The sequence below is a fragment of the Aedes albopictus genome, chromosome 1, assembly GCF_035046485.1.
Source record: "Aedes albopictus strain Foshan chromosome 1, AalbF5, whole genome shotgun sequence".
In the NCBI taxonomy this organism is placed as follows: Eukaryota; Metazoa; Arthropoda; class Insecta; order Diptera; family Culicidae; genus Aedes; species Aedes albopictus.
Window position 1 is genome coordinate 253,374,529 of NC_085136.1, and position 17,751 is coordinate 253,392,279.

General features: G+C 44.0%; 1 protein-coding gene across 1 annotated transcript in view; it reads left to right on the forward strand.

Annotated features, from left to right (window-relative positions):
* Positions 1-17,751, forward strand: part of LOC134285574 (tachykinin-like peptides receptor 86C) — a 545,193-nt gene that overhangs the window by 266,743 nt on the left and 260,699 nt on the right. The gene's annotated exons all lie outside the window — the stretch shown is intronic.

Genomic DNA, 17,751 nt, shown 5'->3' on the forward strand with positions numbered 1-17,751 from the left:
TTTCAGAATGTTTTAGAACAAGTGTGATAAAAACGAAACAAAAATCGTGATAAAATCGAATAGAAAACCGTGAATTTGGGCGAGTAGTGAATAAAACGGCTAGTGATAAAACCGAAACGCCACTGTATTTGAATTTTGTCGAGACTGAAAAAGCCTTTTTCAAGATAAATCAGTACATGATATAAAAAGTTTGGCTTAAAAAGAAAAGTGTTCTATCTAATAAGATCGAAAAAGCTAATAGGAAGAACATGCCGCGATATAGGCATACCCCTATGAACGGAAAGCGAATTCCGAAGAAAGCTTCCGATCGATAGAATTTGTGATGAAAACAGAACAATACATAGGCAGTCGGGTGCCTGAAACTTTTGCCAGTCTTGGTAAGGTGGTATGAACTACCAACCAAGCCGATCTGTTTAAAAGCACAGGTCGCACGGCAGAAGTTTCACGCATTCGATGTATTCGTTTAATACATGGCCTACTTGCCCAATTTCACCTTCTATAAAATTTTCACACTTGTTCGCTACCTAGCGAATTCTATCATATCTATCATTTCATTATCCACTTTGATCTCTACTCCCTTATACTTATGAGTAGAAAGAGCCCGATATAGCCACAAAATCATCAAGTCAAGTCCAGAAGCTTCCTCATAGATTCCTCCAGGAGATTCTTCAGAAATTCCTCTAGAATTGCAACAAGGGATTTCTCCTGACGTTCTGTAGGGATCGCTCAAGGAGATCACTCCGGGCGTTTCATCAAGGGTCTCTACAGGAATTTCTTCTAGCATCCCTCCTGATTTTTTTTAATCCCTCCTGAAATATATTCGGGGATACCTCTTGAAATTACTTCGGGATGCCACATGAAAATTTTTCAGATATTCATTCAGGAGTTCTTTGAAGGACTGCTCCAAAAGTTCCTTAGGTGGTCTCTCCAGGAGTTCGTTCAGGGATCTGCCTAGGAGGGTTCAGGGATGCCTTCGTGTGTTCATTAACAATTTCTTCAGAAGTTCCTTAAGCTATTTCTACAGGAGTTTGCTCAGATATTTCCTTTCAGTCCCTCAGAGATTCTTTCAGGAGGATTCATAAATGCCTCCTGGAGATCCATCAATAACTTCGTAAGGAATTTCTTTAGGACGTCTTTAGAAATTAGTTTAGGAATTCCTACAGGGATTCCTTCTGAAGTTCCTTTAGAAATTCCTTCAGGAGTTCTTGCATAAATCGCCCAGGAGTTCCTTCAGAGATTCCCCCATAAGTTTCAGGGATTATTGCTATTCAGGGATTGAATTTCTACAGAGGTTCTCACAGAAGTTCCTTCGGAAATCTCTACAGGAGTTCCTTCAGGGAACCTTATAAGAGTATCCAAGGATATATCCAGCAGAATTCAGAGATTTCCCCAGATTTTTTTCCTTCTAAGATTCCTTCAAGATATCTTTAGGGGATTCCTCGAGAAGTTCTTTTAGCGATTCTTCCAGGAGATCTTGCAGGAATCGCACCTGGGGTTCTTTCAGATTGTAGATTGAGATTGAGATTTTTCCATGAGGACTCACGGATGCCTCGAGGAGTTACATCAAAGATTTCAAAAGAAGCTCATTCAGGAATTCCTTCAGGGATTCCGTCAGGGAATCTTGTAGGAGTTCCTCCAATAATTTCCCTAGCTTTATAATCAGGCATGTCTCTAGGATATTCTTGGGGGATGTTTCATGGAGTTTCTACAAGAATTCTCCGAGGATTTCCTTCGCGAATTTTTCCATTCTTTAGGGGATACTTCCTGCAAATACATCTCCCTTTTCTTTCAGAGTTAAATACTTCCTTCGAGGATTCCTCCTGAAATTCTTTCGGGGATTCCTTCTAATATTTCGTTGTGGATTCCTCCTGGAATTTCTTAGCGGTTTCCTCCTTGAATTCCTCTGGTGATTCATCACGAAATTCCTCCGAGGATTTCTCCTGGACTTCATTTAGGGATCCCTACGAAAATTCCTCCTAGAATTCATTCTGAAATATCTCCTGGATTTATTTCGAGATTCCTCCTGGAATTTATTCGGGGATTCCTCCAAGACATCCTTCATGGATTCTTCCTAAAATTCTCCTGATATTCTGTCGAAAATTTCTCCTGAAATTTCATTGGAGTTGCCTCCTGATTTTTTTTTGATGATAGATCGAAGATTCCTCCTGGATTGCCTGAAGGGGGGGGATTCCTTCATGAATTCTCCTGGAATTTCTTCGGTGATTCCTCCTAGAGTTCCTTCGGGGATTTCTCCTGGACTTCCTATGAGGATTCCTCTTGAAAATCCTACGAGTATTCCGCTTGGAAGTCCTTCGAAGATTCCTTCCAGAATTCCTCCAGGGGTTCCCCCTGGAATTCCTGCAGGGTTTTCTCCTGTAATTTCTTCGGGAAATTCTCCTGGAATTCCGTCGGGTATTCTTTCTGGACTTTCTTCAGGGGTTTTTCCGGACTTCCTTCGGGGATTCCTCCTGGATTTCCTTCGAAGCTTGCTTTTGGAATTCTTGTGGTGATTCATCCTGGAATTCTCTCATGAATTTCTCCCGAAACTCCTTCAGAGGTTCCTTATGAATATTTTTTGTTGATTCCTCCTACAAATCCATTGGGATTTTTTTCTAACGAATTCCTTGTTAATTCCCACTGGAATTATTTTGGGGTTCCTGCGGGAATTTCTTTTTGGATTATTGCTGGAATTCCTTTATGATTCGCACTGGAATTTCTACGGGGATTCCTCCTAGAATTATTTCAGGGATTCCTCATGGAATTCCTACAAAAATTACTCCTAAAATTCCTACGGGGATTCCTTTTGAAATTCATCCAGTAGTTCCTCATGGAATTCCTTCGAGGATTTCTCTTGGAATTCCTTCGAGGATTTCTTTTGGATACTTTTCGATGGTTCCTCTTAGAAATCTTTTAGGGATTCCTTCTCAAATTATTCTGAAAATTCTTTTTGGAATTTCTTTGGAGATTCTTCCTGGACTTCTTTCATGTATTTCTTCTGAATTTATTTCGAGGATTCCTTTTGATATTCCTTCGTGGATTCTTCCTAGAATTCTTCCAGGATTTCTTCTTGGAATTTCTTCGGAGGTTTCACATGGAATTCTTTCGTGGATTTTTTCTGGGGGGTTTTTCCTTCAAGGATGCCTCCTGAAATTCTTTCGAGGGCTTCTCCTGATATTCCGTCGGGGATTCCTTCTGGAAGTGCTTCAATATTCTTTCTTGAGATTCCTTTTTTGATTCCTGTTTGAATTTCTTCGGGTATTCCTCCTGGAATTCCCTCGAGGATTCCTCGTGGAATTCATTCAACAATTTCTCCTAGAATTCTTTCAGGGGTTTCTCCTAGAATTCCTTCAGAGATTCCTTCTGGGTAGTGTTCGCGCCCAAACCGCTCCGGCAGCCACGTGGTCAGCAGCATCTTCAACCGATCACAGCAACTCATTCAAATCCCTAACCCTATAGTGTGTCAAGGACGCCTTACCACACACCACCGCATCGACGTTATCACCATGGCAGCAGCTTCGGGAAGGTTCCAAACTGCTGTCAAGGCCCATAAAAACTCCCCGTTTCCTAGCGTAGCGATACAGTCCACTTCGACCTGGCAAAGGGTCAAGATAGATAATGAACGTTAAGTAGTAAAACCTCGTCATCTTTCTGCTGCGAAAGGCCACCCCCTTCCCGTTATCTATCTGAGGAAAGACCGTTCCCGACCAATCCCCGACCATTTCCCTTGGGGCGACCAGGCGCCCCAACAGGTAGTTTTCGTTGATTCCTCCTAGAAATCCATTGGGATTCTTTTTTGATTTCCCTTGGAAATTCCCACAGGAATTCTTTTGAGGACTCCTGCTGGAAATTCTTTGGAAATTTCTGCAGAAATTTCTTTTAGATTCATCCTGGAAAGTTTTCGTTGATTCATCCTTAGGGGATTCCATCGGGGATACCTACTAGAGATCTCATGAGGAGATCTGCTATAATTCCCTTGGGATTCCTGCTTGAATTCATTTGGAGAATTCTCCTGGAATTCCTTCGAAGATTCTTCCCGGATTTTCTTCTGAAACTCCTTGAAATTTTCAATACAGGATTTATTCAGAAGTTTCTGCAGGGATCGCTCTAAGAAAGATTATATAATATCCTGAGATTCCTGTAGAAGTTCAATCAGGGTTTCATACAACAGTTCCTGCAGAAATTAGTCCGGAATTTCCTTCATGGATTCCACCGGGAGTTTCTTTAGGGCTCCTTCTTGAATTCGTTCTGAGATTCTTTCCTGAAATCATTCGGGGATTCCTTGGTGTAAATAGTGCGACTTATTATCAAATTTCATATCTCCTAAGGGTTCTAACAAAACAAAACAAAAACTTCAGCAAAGTCGATATGTTATTGTCCTTCATTTGCAATGTAGTAATGCAACATGCACTACACCAAGGATACGGGTAATGTCACAATAGGTCTAATCACTGGCCGCAGTGATGGACCCGAACAGAAATAAAAAGGTATTCATTCAAACGTGATAGTTTATGTCACCAATGGTCATGAAAAATCTCAGACTACAAATTCTAGAGCGTAATGACAACTTCTCTTCTTTGCCATTGTTGATTGTCGACTCCGGAACTCACCTTCGATAGGCTAGAAAGGTCCTCTGTCCAGCCTGGGTTCCAGTAGCCAACTTTCCAGCACCTTGTCTCACTAATTGGCGGTACACCAATATCCCGTACGTTGGTTCGCCAGCTAGCACCAACTATCGCCACCAGTATACACTTCCCTTAACGACCAACCAACAGAAGACCGGCGGATTTTACCACGATAGCTAACTAAACTACCACCAGAACTTCGACTACGTGCACTTGGTAATTTCGGTTTGTAGTGTAACGTGAAACCCCGGAATTCAACTTAGTACTATATTAACTTAACGTGCGAAATTCAATGTGGTAAATAATAGAACAAAGAGTTGTATAGCGACCGATCGCGACGATTGCTTAGATTGGACTGCCACTGATATCATCATCAGCTCAAGCCAACCATCCTCCGTGCTCTGATGATCGATATCAGTGACGTCACCTCTGGAGAGAACGTCGCCGATCGGCCAGATCAATGTGAGAGTCCTTCTCTAGCCGACCATTGTCCATGGGTTGTTTACATTCACCACATCCATGCCTAGCCGTAGGTAGCCTACCGAAGGCATATACGCTGTAGACGATATCGTTGGTTGCAGGTAGCCAGCAATGTTGAGTCAGTCACAATAGCATTTGCTAAATTATATAATCAGCTTCTACCAGCCGGCTGCAGGTTCAACCGATGAGTCCAGCGTCGTGTGTGGGGGGTAAAGGCCCAAACATTCTCACCCACCCTGAAATTCTTCGAATTTCTGAAAGTAAAAGAAACTCCTCTTCGGCTAGGATGGGTATGGAAGGGATGGGAATGGTAGTAACTTTAGATTTTTGGATTGAGGTAGAATTCTTGATCCATGGTAGGTTCCGGTAGAAGGCACACCCTTTCCACCGGGCGTTTGAAACTCCCTGATGCTGTCCGGATAGTTATCACGCGTACAACGCCGTCTAATCCAGGGTGTGTTTGTTCAATTCGACCCAGTTTCCAGCGCATAGGGGGCAGATTTTCGTCACAGATGAGTACCATCTTTCCGACCTCGATGTTGATCGCTGGGCGCCAGCGTTTGATTCGTCCTTGTAGTTGGCTAAGGTATTCCTGTCTCCACCGCTTCCAGAAATCTTGAACTCTCCTTTGGACGAGTTCCAACTGTGTGAGACGGTTCAATGGTGTAGTGGTAACATCAGCTTCAGGAAGAGCTTGTAGAGATGTTCCTATCAAAAAATGCGCTGGAGTGAGTGGCTCCAAGTCACTAGGATCCCCGGAGAGTGCCGTAATAGGTCTAGAATTTAAGCAGCCTTCTATTTGGACAAGCAGTGTGGTCATATCTTCTATGGACAGCGGAGTTTCCCCGATGACTCTTTGGAGGTGAAATTTGGTGGAGCGCACCGCAGCCTCCCAAAGTCCACCAAAATGAGGGCCACTTGGCGGATTAAAGTGCCATGTGATACCTTCGTGCAGACAATAGTTATTCACCTTCTCTTTATGATCCTTGTCCTTCAGTAATTTTAGAAGATCTCGAAACCGATTCCTGGCACCGACAAAGTTGGTTCCATTATCTGAAAAAATGTCCGTGCACTTCCCTCGTCTAGCAACAAATCGTCGAAGTGCCTGAATGAACCGGTCTGTTGACAAATCTGAGACCAGTTCTATGTGTATCGCCTTGGTTGCAAAGGATATAAAAATGGCGCCGTAAGCCTTCACCGCCGACGCCTAGGACCTGGTCGAACGTATATTGGTCCGAAAAAATCTATTCCCGTGCGCGAAAATGGACGGGAAACCGTTACTCGCTCTGCTGGAAGCTCTCCCATAAATTGTTTTACAGGAGACGGTTTTGCACGGAAACATTTATGGCAGCTATGAACAACCTGTCGAGCGATGTTCCTCCCAGCTAGTGGCCAATATTTCAGACGGACGGTGCTCAGCAACAGTTGTGGGCCAGCGTGAAGTAGACGTTCATGGTAATGTTCTACAATCAGCCGCGTCAGTCTATGACCTTTCGGAAGAACTATGGGATGTTTGACGTTGTTAGACTCTGCAGAATAGTCTAAGCGACCGCCGACGCGAATCAGTCCTTCTGACGATATCTGTGGGTGAAACCAACGCAGCGAAGATTTCGATGATACGGATTCTCCTACCGATAAAGCCCTCCATTCTTCAGCCATGGTTGTTTTCTGAACTCGTCGCAATATGGTACATTCTGCCTCCTTGAGGTCCTCTGTAGAGAGAAACGCTGCCCCTCTATCCGTTCTTGGTTTTCTTAAAAGCTTAATCAGTCGTTGCCATATTGCTGTAGTTCGAACTAAAGTGGAGAATGACGAAAACTTGGCAACGTATTCTTCCATGAAGTCTTTTTTTTTTTATTCTTAATCACTTAACCTAATTACAGCTCTATTGTCCACTAGGGCACTACGTGAGCGATTTCAATTGACAGCTGCACTTACATTTTGTGCAGCGCCTAGATGTATATTCTATTCTACTTTATCCAACTGGTTGCCTTTCTGCTGCTTTCACTTTTCTACTCTATACATGGTAGAACGATGAGCACAAGGATGATGGATGTCCGTTGTTCCTTTCCAGTCCGATTGGGGGTCCATTATGAGTAGCAGTTCGCCGATGTCCAGGTATCCGGGTCCGTTTGAGCCACGGGGCTCAGAAGAGGGTCAGTGCCAGCCGCTCTCGGGGGAAGAGCAACTGACGAAAAATTGCAAGTGCCGGGGCTGGGAATCAAACCCATGACCATCCGCATATGAAGCGAACGTGTGACCAACTACGCCACGGGCCCCGACTATGAAGTCTTCAGTAGTAGTTGCTGTGGCTGCCGTCACAGTACGTCGTCTTTCCGCATCTTCTGCTTCTGAAACATGCAAGTCTGTTGACTGTGGCCATTCTTCCGGGTTTCTCAATAGCCAATCTGGACCTTGCCACCAGAAGCAGTTTTCCGCAATGTTTTCAGGTGTAATTCCTCGAGATATTAAATCTGCTGGATTTAGAACTCCAGGAACATGCCTCCATTCGTGGTCCTCCGTTAGACGCTGAATTTTCGCCGTCCTGTTTCCAACGTATGGGCTCCAGGCAGACGGTGTTGCTGCTATCCATCGTAAAACGCAAGTAGAGTCCGTCCAAAAATATGCTCTCACAGGAATTCGTATGGCTTGGCTAACCTTTTCGTGTAGTTCTGCTGTCAGAAGCGCCCCACACAGCTCCAACCTTGGAATGGTTTGAAGTTTCAAAGGTGCAACCTTTGATTTCGACGCAAAAAGTCGCACCAGAACACTTCCCTCGCAATCTTCGCTCCGAACATAGATGCATCCACCGTAAGCCTTCTCTGACGCATCTGAAAAGCAATGCAGCTCCACTTTCACTGCCCTCGGAATGATTACACATCTGTTGATCTTGATCTGGTTGAGAACTGGCAGTTGTTGATGATAGTTTCGCCATGTCTCACCCACCGTTTTGGGTAGCGGTTGGTCCCAGTCCAGTCGTTCCCCATCTTCGCCCCTTATTGTCCACAGAAGCTGCATGAACACCTTGAAGGACGTAATTGTAGCTCCAATGAGACCAATCGGGTCAAACAGCGTAGCAATCACAGACAGAACCTTCCGTTTAGTAAGCGGTTCCAGATCAACCAAACTCGGGACGGTAAATTGAAAGCGAAGAGTGTCCGTTCCCGGCATCCATGTTAAACCGAGTGTTTTCACCGATGGATCTGGATCCAAGCAAATCTCCTTCGTTGATGGGATCGCTAAATCTCCTTGTAGAACTCCGTCCAGCGCTTCTAATTTGTTGGATGCCCATTTGCGAAGCCTAAATCCTCCAGCCTTCATGAGATCCTGCAACTGCGTTCTCATGTTCACTGCCTCATCCGCGTCGTCTGTACCGGTTATCACATCATCCATATATGTATCCTCCCGTACTGCCTTGGCCGCTAGTGGAAATTTTCCTTCTTCATCATCCGACAGCTGTTTCAAAACCCTGGTCGCCAAATACGGAGCCGGTTTTGTACCGTAGGTGACAGTTTTCAGCTCATACGTACTCATTTCTTCCTCCGGTGATGCTCTCCACAAGATAGATTGTAACGGTCTGTCCTCCTTACAAACCATAATTTGCCGGAACATTTTTTCAACGTCCGCAACAAGCATCACCTGTTTCGTTCTACTCCGCATAATTATTGATCGTAGATCATCCTGGATGATTGGCCCCACCAGCAGTGCATCATTCAACGTCACCCTTGTCGACGTCTCGCTTGAAGCATTGAAGACCACGCGAACCTTGGTGGTCGTACTAGCTTCCTTTACTACTGGATGATGCGGTAGATAGCAGCGTCCCGGCGAGACTTGATCAACCTCGACCTTATCCATATGGCCAAGCTGCAGATACTCTTCCATGAAAGAGCAGTACTGACTACGAAGATCAGCGTCCTTTGCCAATCGGCGCTCGGTACTTTGAAGACGGCTAATTGCGATGTTTTTCGATTCTCCTATCAACCTCAAAACCTCTTCATTTTTCGGTAGAGAGACTGTGTAACGGCCATCTTCCCCACGTTGAACCGTTCGCACGAAATGCTCTTCACATTGTGCTTCTTGTGGTGAATAGTTCTTCGTCGTTCCAACTTCCTCACTGGACCAAAAGCGAGCTATCAACTCATCTAGGGCTTCAGATGTCGACATATTGCAACTGATATTTAGCGACTGACTAGGAGTAGACACACCACCACAAACGACCCAACCGAAGACCGATTCGTTGAGAGCCGGCAAATGTTCTCCCAACAAAATCTGCTGTCCATTCCTAAAGAAATTGAAGAATGATTCAATTCCTAGGACCATGTCCACGTTCATGGACACATTGAACGATGGATCAGCCAATTCAATTCCATCTGGTAAGTTCCATTTCGCGATATTGATTGAGGACGTCGGCAGATTGACCGTGACCTTGGGTAACACAAGAAAGCTCACGCGCTGTGAGAAATCCGTCACTCGCGATCGAATGGTAGCTTCAATTCGCTGCCTGACGCTGGTCACCGCTTGACCAATCCCATGGATCTTGATGTCTACCTTGCTACGTGTTGTCTTCAATCGCTGACTCAATCTCTCCGTTACGAAATTACTTTCCGAACCCGAATCCAGAAGAGCTCGTGCCGGATAACGATGTCCACTATTGTCTTCGACGATCACGATGGCTGTTGCCAGCAAAACCTGCGCACTAAGGACCGACCCAAGAGCCGTTACAGTGTCACCAGCCGCAATATTCGAGACTAACGAAGTAGACGTGCTGGAATTGATCGGAGCATTGGTTCTCGTAGTAGTGGGGTCTTGTACTTCCCTCGGCGAAGTAGGTTTCGGAGATTTCGAAGCCATCGATGACCGAGCAGAGCTATCCTTGTCCGGTCGGAAACATACAAGGGAATGGTGTCGACCTTTGCAATGCCTGCAGGAAAATTTAGACTGGCACTCCTTCGCGTGATGTCCGGGTTTGAAGCAGTTCTTGCAGAGAGATTGATTTCTCAGGACTGCTTCCCTCTCAGGTATCGGCATCCGCTGGAAGTCACTGCATTGGAATAATGGGTGGTTGGCACTGCAAGCGGCGCAACGTCCTCCCGGTGTTTGTACGGTACTGAAACTGGTTTCTACTGAAGATGCCTTGGTCCTCACATATTGCTGAGATTGAGAGCCGCTCCTCGTATCCACTGACTTCGCCGGAAGTGATTCCAGCATGCGGATGCGACGTTGAAGGAATTCAGTCAGTTCCTTTACCGTGTCCTGTTGCTTCGCAGAAGAGAACTCCTCCCACCCCCTGCGCGTCACAGGGTCCAGTCGCGCGGAAAGGAGGTTGACCAGCAATAAATCCTTGTAGTCTCCGGGTTGGATAATTTGATCCAAAGTCTGCACTATTTTTTCAAAGCCTTCCACGAGTGTATGCAGATCCGTTGAAGATTCCTTCGTCAAGCTGGGAAGCTTGAAAAGAGCTTGAACTTGGAGTTTCTTCAAGTGCTTGCTGTTGTCGTATCGCTTTTGGAGTAGATCCCAAGCAATTTTGTAATTCGCTCCAGTGATTTGGAGAGAATCAATTAAACTCTTCGGTTCGCCCTGGAGACATCCCTTGAGGTAGTAGAATTTCTCTACATCGGGAAGATCTGCCTTGGAATGGATAAGAGAAGAGTACAGATCCCGAAAACTGAGCCATTCCTCTATGTTCCCACTGAAGGTTTGAAGCTTGATCTGAGGCAACCTTACATGATCAAGGTTCCTAAGTCCAGACGTGTTTAGACCCCTCACAGACTGGTTCAAGTCCTCTGGTTCCTTTTTCAACTTAACCTTTTCCAACAGGAACGCCTTCGCTTCGTAGTAGCGATCACTAAACATCTGTCTCTCAACTACGTAAGGGTTCTCCTCATCATCGTGGTTATCGTGAGTTTTGATCTCGATGAGATATTCCGAGAACCGTTCCCACAAATCGTCGAGCCTGTCCAAACGGACAGTAATCTGGCTGGCGGTAGCATCCGCCGGAAACTTCTCGACGAACTTCCAGATATCATTGAATGAGAGTATGACGTCATTAAACATTGCCACCAGCACCTTGTACGATGCTTGACTCCTCGACATGATGATCCTCGAAGCAGTCGATGTTGAACGGATGAAAAGTGATGGTGTAGTATTCTGTGTTAAGTGCCTAGCTTCGCTAGGACATATACTGTGCTTAACTGACCTTAGATGGCGTTAAGTGGTTCCCGACGCGCTCTACCGTATCCGTCAACGAAAATGTTGGTCCATCAACGTCGATGAATTGGAATCTCAAATGTGGGTTGATGAGCAGAGGAGAAAGAGTAAGGCGGTAGTATCCAAAAGGTTCACTTCGGCTGCACATATACCGTTCAACTCACCCAGAGAAAACGGCGGTGCACTAATGCCCGTAACAAACTATCCGAATGTATCCAAAACCAAAACGTTCTATCCTCGATTATGTTAGCCTCAATAATCGATAACAGTATATGGGGTTGTAGGGATGCAAGCCAAGGGATTGTATGACAATTGCCAGAAAACCATTTGCCAGAATCAATTTGCTAGAATTATTTTTGCCAGAAAACCATTTGCCAGAATAGACCATTCCCCAGAAAGCCATTCGCCAGAATGGACCATTTGCCAGAATGGACCATTCCCCAGAATTAAATATTTTCTCTTATTTCTCGGCTATTGTTCTATCAGAAACAGAATTTGTATGAAATGTTTCCGTTGAATGTGTTATGTTTTGGAATAAAATCATAAAATATAAGGGAAGTAAAATAAAATAAATAAAATTGTTTTCTCATTATGTGATCCTTCTGGTATTCTACGAAAAGATGGAGGAAAATACCTATTTTCTGTCAGTTTCGAAAGAACGGCCCTAACTTCTTCTTCTTCTTCTTCTTTATGGCTCTACGTCCCCACTGGGACAGTGGCCTGCCTCGCTTCAATTTAGTGTTCCTTGTGCACTTCCACAGTTATTAATTGAAGGGCTTTCATTGCCTGTCATTGCACACTTAAAAATGATTCTTGAGCTCGGCAGAAAAAAATGCTGATTTCAATCGGCAACTCAAGATTTTGCTGTTACTTCAGCAAATAACTCGCTTTTGCCGAGATTGTCCAAAACGTTTTACCGAAATATCAGCAAGTTGCTTGAAAACTGCGAAAACTGACAGCATTTTTTGCTGAACCTTTCGGCAAACACAGATTGTACTGAAATCAGCAAACGAGATTACCGAATTTCAGCAATACAACTGTCAGTTTTACAGCCTTCCAGAAAAAAAACAAAACAGTGTTACGTGGTGCTGAAGGTGCTACATGAAGTAAAAATGAAGTGATCTTTCAAATGAAGCGAAAATGTAAGATCTTTCTGTAAGTAACTTATTGCTATTAAATTTCATATCTTCTCAATCTATTTTAGGACCTATTTGCTGTTGTCCTTCGAGGAGCTGTTCGGGAGTTGCAGTTGGGAGTTCAGTGTGTTTGCTTATGGAAGAGAATGAAACCACCAGCAACCAGTTGATTATTTTGAAAAGCATTCCCTTCGAAAAAAAAATGTAAAATATACAAGGATAAAACTTCTCTACTGTGTTTCTCTATGAGCTAAAAATATTCTTTCTATTCTGAAAAATAAACAAAAGAAAATGCCGAGATTCAGCAAATTTATTCGTACTGGAAATTTTGTTTGCCGAGAATTCAGCAAATATATTTGCTGAGAATCTCGGCAAAATATTAACAGCTGTCAATTTTTGTGATTGCCGAAGTTCCCGGCAAATCTATTTTTTGCCGAGATGGTTGCCGAGCACTCGGCGGTGCCAATCTCGGCAATCGGTTTGCCGAGATTCGGCGAAAAAATCTTAGTGTGTGCATGAATTTGTATATAAGTATAGGCATGTATAGGCAAGTACAATGATACACTACACTACCCGTCATAAGTACGGACTCACAAAATGTATTGCAACAATATTGCATCACCCTGACTCAACTCGATATCTCCAAAACCTGAGGACTTACAAAGATGCTGTCTTCAGGAAAGTTATTCAGAAGACCAAAAGCAACAACTTTTCTGAAGACGGCATTTTTGTAGGTGTTCTGGTTTTAGAGATATCGAGGTGAGTCAGGGTGATGCAATATTGTTGCAATACTTTTTGTGACTCCGTCAGGGTAGTGTATATCCAGAGAGTCGAGAAAATTTCACTGACTGGAACGGGAATCGAACCCGCCGTCTCATGATTGGCGATCCATAGCCTTGACCACTAGGCTAACTGGAGACCCAAAAGCCTGGGCCCTAACTTTATAGAAATTAAAATCTTTGGTTAAATTTTTACGATTCATTATGCCAATTGATATATAGGCACTGTTATAAAGAGAACATCTTTTAATTGAAAAAGGAAAAGTTTCAGATTGAATTAAATATGAAGAACAGCCTAAATTTCAAAGGAAGGTAAAATTTGTCATGGAAATGATGTAACTAAGTTCCTCTGTCATATCAACTTTGATATAGTTATATCTATGCTGGGTCATTAGGCAGAAAGAAATTCCCTACTAACAAAAGTAGCTGCATAAAAGCTTATGGAGCAAACGCTTTTGGAAGAAAGCTCGTTTAAGCTCTTATACAGCAAAAATGTTAGTTGGGTTAGGCCGGAATTATTTTTGGGCTGAATAGATAGACCCTGTTAGACCGATCGGATAATAGACTTCAAAAAATCTGCCAATTTTAAGAAAAAAGTAAAAAAAAATCAGAAAAAAATAATAATTAGTTGGCTTATTATAAAAAGGAAAACAAACTATGGAGTTAGCTGTAAGACCACCACAAGGGCTATTCATAACATCCGGGACTATCTTGTACCGACTTTTCGAACCCTCTAAGCAGAATACCCTCTTCGAATGAGTGTAATCAGTTTCGTACCTTTTAATTAAATTTAAATTAAAAGGTACGGGACTATACTGCCCCGGTCCATATGACATATTTTAATACGAAATATAGTTCAAAAATTTGTGCCTTTTGTTTGGACGTTATGCCATGGAATGCTTCGTCAAAAAGACCTGAGACTTTATGGCTGCAGACGATGATGATACTGCACCACAGCAACTCGAAAGAACAACCTTTGATTAAAAGAAGGATACATTTCTTATGAGAAGGATAGCAGTTTGGCCACTTCAAAATCCAATGACAGTTTCAATAGTAAGAATGGCCCATTGTTTAAAGAAGGGCATGTTAACATATTTGTCGCTTGCCAAATCTTTAACAGCGTAATTTGAAAGAACAGCCTATTATCAAAAGAAGGGTGAATCTACTACAGAGTTAGTAGTTTGAGCGCCACAAAACAGCGATTCCCAAAAGAACAACCTTTGATGAAAAGAAGAAAAATTGTTAGAAGGGATATTTAGCAGTTCGAGCACCAAACAACAATGTTATGAAAAGAACAACCTTTTCCATAAGAAGTGAAAATCGCATATGGAATCAACAATATAAGGAGCTTAAAAATACAAACTGTGTTACAAATGTTGCTTGATCACCGTATTGTCATATGTTCACTCAGCCTGAGGACCTTCTTGCTTTTAGCCTGATACCAAAATGGTTTAGGTGTCTGTATTAGAGAGATTTTCAGCGCGAGGCTGGTTCATCTCTTAGGCGACACCAAAATATTAGTAACTCAAAGATAACTACTGGTCCTTATACTTAGCACTCCTTTCAAGAACAGCCCCCGCTTAAAAGAAGGAAAATGTCGTGATTAGTTTTTTAACAGTTCAACCTCAACAATATGTTAAACAAATCTTCATTGAACAATCTAAACTAAGATGTTTTGTTCACTTTTGTAGCTTTTACATAGAGATAAAAAAAATGAAAAAAAAATGACACTTTTGCTAATACGCAATAAGGTGAGATCGCTACTGATTGTTAACTAGAATATGATTCAAATTTTCAGTCATTGCTATAACTATTCCTGGAATCAACGAACATCATATACTGTTCAAAAAGAATTTTGTTGGGCCAATGTCAAGGCTATTAATCTGGCCTAGAATCTAGCCAAACATAAAATTAACATTTATTCTGATAAATACAACTTTTTCTGGGGAATGTCCTTTCTGGGGAATGGTCTTCTGGCGAATGGTGCATTCTGGCAAATGGTTTTCTGGGAAACGGTCCATTCTGGCAAACGGATTCTGGCAAGTGGCATTCTGGCAAGTGACTTTCTGGCAAATGTCATACAACCAGCCAAGGAGGATAAAATTTATTTTAAAGTGGCGTATCCGACGGCCGCGCTTCGGCGGACATACACTAAATGTTCACTAACCTGGACAACGTTCCACGTCGCAGCCTCCTTGCTTGGGTCCACTAGCTGATTGCAGTTGACAATCGTTCGAGAGTTGGAGTATCGAATCCTGAATCCGCTCCGGGAATGGTGTATACGACGGTCCGAGATCCTGAAGTGCTCCCGTCTGTTCCGTCTCGATGAGAAAGGTTGCTCGTTGACTCCGTTATGGCGATGAGTAGGGTGGTAATGAACGAAAGTTGTGTAAGTTTGGAGAAATGCCTAGCCTCGACAAGACATACACTAAGTATCCTAATAATTACCTGGAAAACCCTCAGGCGGCGCAAACTTAGTGTTGTCCACCCAGTCCGATGCTAGAAGAAGTTACCCTGGCCCTTATTATGAGTGTCACTTCACGGTGAAAATCGATCACGGTGACACATTGCGAATCCACGGTGAAAAAGTTGTGGGTTAATCAAAGGGGAATCACTTTCACCGTCCTTATTACCGGTGTCACTTTTTGGTTTTCGCCGTGAAGTGACACTCGTAATCAGGCCCCCTGAATCCTTAGTACAGGAAACCAACAGAGTAACCATCAATCCACAGATTGGCTTGGCTTGGGTACGCGCCAACAGCCTATTCCTTTGTCCACGAATTCTCCTATTCTTCGGTAGGCAGGATGGCGATTTGCTATTATAGCTTCGATGACAATAGCGACAACCGCGGTGCCACTCAATGGAGGAATTCTTCACGTTCTAAACTTCGCCAGCCCGGTTCAGCGTTATCCGGTTCGAAGGACCATATGTCGACTCCGGAACTCACCTTCGATAGGCTAGAAAGGTCCTCTGTCCAGCCTGGGTTCCAGTAGCCAACTTTCCAGCACTTTGTCTCACTAATTGGCGGTACACCAATATCCCGTACGTTGGTTCGCCAGCTAGCACCAACTATCGCCACCAGTATACACTTCCCTTAACGACCAACCAGCAGAAGACCGGCGGATTTTACCACGATAGCTAACTAAACTACCACCAGAACTTCGACTACGTGCACTTGGTAATTTCGGTTTGTAGTGTAACGTGAAACCCCGGAATTCAACTTAGTACTATATTAACTTAACGTGCGAAATTCAATGTGGTAAATAATAGAACAAAGAGTTGTATAGCGACCGATCGCGACGATTGCTTAGATTGGACTGCCACTGATATCATCATCAGCTCAAGCCAACCATCCTCCGTGCTCTGATGATCGATATCAGTGACGTCACCTCTGGAGAGAACGTCGCCGATCGGCCAGATCAATGTGAGAGTCCTTCTCTAGCCGACCATTGTCCATGGGTTGTTTACATCCACCACATCCATGCCTAGCCGTAGGTAGCCTACCGAAGGCATATACGCTGTAGACGATATCGTTGGTTGCAGGTAGCCAGCAATGTTGAGTCAGTCACAATAGCATTTGCTAAATTATATAATCAGCTTCTACCAGCCGGCTGCAGGTTCAACCGATGAGTCCAGCGTCGTGTGTGGGGGGTGAAGGCCCAAACATTGATATTACGGTCAACATTTTTTACGCCGATTCACGCCGCCGCCGCTGCCGAGCAAAATATAGGCGGCGCACAAATCTAAGCCCCACCACGGTGAATAGGAGACCTTAGGCCAACAACCTACTGTTCTCGAAACCCAAAAAATGTTACACATACCGAAAATAAAGGATTACGAACTGATTCAACGACTTTTAGCGCGGGGTGGGGCAGAGCCTCGGGCCACCGCCTTTTAGGGGCCCCCACAAAAACCGTTTATGCTTACTAAACATTAGCTTTATTGTTCAAAAACAAAGAAAAACACTTTTGCTCATCAGATTTGTACCTCCGAGGGGCCTCCACATTCGTTCTGGCCCCGGGCCACAACAATCCTTAATCCGGGCCTGGATGTACGGAACAAACGTAGCCCCGACATTGCGTCCGACCATCATCTTCTAAACGGCGAGATCCGACTGCGCATTACGAGGATCCATCGACAGAAGCAGAAAATGGGTAGGTGGAGACGTCCTTTGACGAGAAGTTGGAGAACCGTGCTGCGGATATTCCGGAAGGTGGAAGCGTAGAAGATCAATGGAGCGTCATCAAGAACACCTTCATCGCCACTGGCGAGAATAGTTTGGGTGAGCTACTCACCCAGAGAAAGCAGTGGATAACAGATGACACCTGGAGGAAGATGAAGGAGCGAAGGAAAGGCAAAACCGCGATAGAGCGAGCGAAAACATGAGGAGCCAAAGCCGTATCCCGTCAGCGCTATTCGGCTCTCGAGAAGATAGTGAAGCGCTCATGTAGCGCTCACTAGCCGACAAGGGGCTGTCCATTAATTACGTAAGGGTTTCTGGGGGGAGGGGGGGTTTGAGAAATC